Source organism: Propithecus coquereli, unplaced genomic scaffold (assembly GCF_000956105.1).
Source record: "Propithecus coquereli isolate 6110/MARCELLA unplaced genomic scaffold, Pcoq_1.0 Scaffold508, whole genome shotgun sequence".
Classification (NCBI taxonomy): Eukaryota; Metazoa; Chordata; class Mammalia; order Primates; family Indriidae; genus Propithecus; species Propithecus coquereli.
Window position 1 is genome coordinate 700,016 of NW_012150930.1, and position 2,696 is coordinate 702,711.

Consider the following 2,696-nt stretch of genomic DNA (forward strand, 5'->3'; position numbering starts at 1 on the left):
GAATGTGATATACATATATAAAATAATTATCCAAGGCAACATTTAAGTGTTTAAAAGTGAAATGTAAAAAGTACTTTGGAATTAAGCAAACAGGTAGATGAGTATACGCTGAAATAATTAAGAAAGATTTGTTGGAGAAAGTGGGACTTGAATTGGACCACAAAAAAAATGCAGGTTTGGATAAGGAAGGTGGGGAGTTGTTGAGGGGGGAGAATAACATTCCAGGTGGGAGGTGATATTATGAAAGTCTTGGAGGTGTAAGTGTGGTATATTTGTTCATATTTCTGAGAGAGTAATGGATCCTAAGATTAGAGAGGATAGACCGTACCAAACTTCGAATGCTAGGCTGGACTTTTATCTTGTAGATATTAACAGACTGATAGAAATTTGTGATCATAGGCTAGATATCATGAAGTTGAACTTTTAAAGAGATTAATCTGGCAGCAGCGGGAGATAGAAAAGAAGAAGGGACAGTTTATGATATTTTAGGGAAAAATCAAAAGAATTTGATAGTCAGTGTGGAAGAAAAAGGAGAGAAGCAAGGCCAAGATTTTTTTTCCATTACTTATGTCAATGAAACTTGAGCCTTAGATGTCTGTATAACAGGGTACAGAATTTGGGTTTGTTGGGGGTCCCCAAGACCACTGCCAGGTTCCATGATTTTAAATTCAACCTACAGTTATACTTAAGGCTGTGATTTATTACAGCAAAAGAATACAAAGCAAAATCAGCTTTGAAAAAGGTACCTGGAGCAAAGTCTGGAGGAAAGCAGGCACAAACTTCCTCTCCCAGTAGAGGCACAGGACGTACTTTAATACTGCCAGCCATGAGTTGTGACAACGTGTGCGAAGTATTTTCTACCAAGGAACCTCACCTGAGCCTACTATGAGTCCACAGTTTTCTATCAGAAATGAATTGCATAGGCATCCTCTGCCTGGCATGTACCCACATTCACACTTCAATGCACGTGTTCTGCATAAACCATAGTGTTTGCATAGTCTAGGCAAAGTAAGCCACACGTACCATTTAGGCAAAGTTCTATTCTAGTGTAGGGAACTGTTTACCAGTTATTTTCCCAAATTCCTGTCAAGGGCTAAACTTGCCAGCAGACCTTCTTAAAGATAGGCAGTGTAGTGACTGCTATGTGAACTCTTTAGTGCATGATAGGTAATAAGTGAATTTTACATTTTAACACAATAAGTTAGCTACAATTGCAAGGCATCCCAGAGTTTTTTGGGAGTCAGAGTCAGGAGTACAGTACATCACTGCCTGACCTTTTGGCTTTGTCTTCTAATCTTCCTCCTCATATCAGCCATACTGAAATACTCAGAATTTCCCAAATACACCTTGATCTAACACCCCTGACTACAGTACATCACTGCCTGACCTTTTGGCTTCGTCTTCTAATCTTCCTCCTCCCATCAACCATACTGAAATACTCAGAATTTCCCAAATACTCCCTGATCTAACACCCCTGGGCTTTTTTGCATGCTGTTCTTTCTGCCTAATACTGCCCATCCCCTTCTAGTCTCCTTGGTTTGTTCCTACGTGTTACTCCAGTTGGTTCGAATGTTACTTCCTCTGTGTCATCTTTACCTGTCTTCCTAGACTTAGGCATTTCTTCCTCTGTTCCCTTAGCATCTATACAAGCCTGTGCTTACTGCAGTTACCTTTTTCTGTTATTTTAAATACTTGATTACCGTTCTGTCTTTCTTCCATGTTCCAAAGCTCCTTATACAAACTTGTGTTTGTATCACATTACTTTTCATGTTATTATAATTATTTGTTTACTCTTCTGTCTCTTCCATTGGATTCTAAACCCTTCAGAATCAGGAAACCTTCTGTTTATTTTTATTTCCTCTTCCTAACACAGTGCTTGTTTAGCACTCAGTAAGTGCTTAATAAATGTTTGCTGAATGAATTAGAAAGATTGGGCTAGAAACTTAAGAATTTACCTGATGATCTCATTTTCTCTGGGAAGTAGGAGACAAGGCCTCTGTTGAAATGTACTTGAGGGGTAGGAGTTGGGTAGGCTTGATAATAGTAGTAACCAATTAAAACAGCCTTCATGGGAAATAGCTTTATCCTGTTGCTCACCTGCTTCTACAGTATCCTTTGCTCATCTGGTCTAGCAAGTCTGAACTCTTTCCCCTTGCTTTTAGTGTCTTCTGTAATTCGGATCTACCCTATTTAACTAGCTTTATTTCCCCTCCTTGGCCAAATTAAACCCCTGCGATCATTGTCTTCATTACTTACAACATAGGCCATTCTTTCACAAATGTTCTTACTCTTTCTTCTTTATAGCCTTCTCAAATCGTTGGCAAAAATCTTCGAGGCCTGAATCAAATTTGACTTTCTCTGTAATTACTCATATCCACATCAATCTGTCTTCTGTGTCATTGTCATTATAGTCAAACTTTATAGTTTTGTACTTCTCTAATTGTTTAATTTTATTTCCCCAACTACTTGATAAATTCTGTGAGGGCAGATATACCATATTTTTTTCTTACTGACTTTATATTTTAACTCTCCCTTGTCACAATGCTGATTACATAGATTATTGAATATTTGATAAACGAGTAAATTAACACACATATGCCTCTGACATATTGCTGCCTAGTTTAATAGTTAAGGAAATAAGCTGAAATTTATCTGTTTTCATTAGTTTCCTTCCTTCCTTTTTTTTTTTTTTTTTT

The 2,696-nt window shown here is 37.6% G+C and overlaps 1 protein-coding gene across 1 annotated transcript in view; it reads left to right on the forward strand.

The window, feature by feature from the left end:
- The window catches only part of AKAP9 (A kinase (PRKA) anchor protein 9), a 221,395-nt gene that overhangs the window by 105,797 nt on the left and 112,902 nt on the right, over positions 1-2,696 (forward strand). The window lies entirely within an intron of this gene.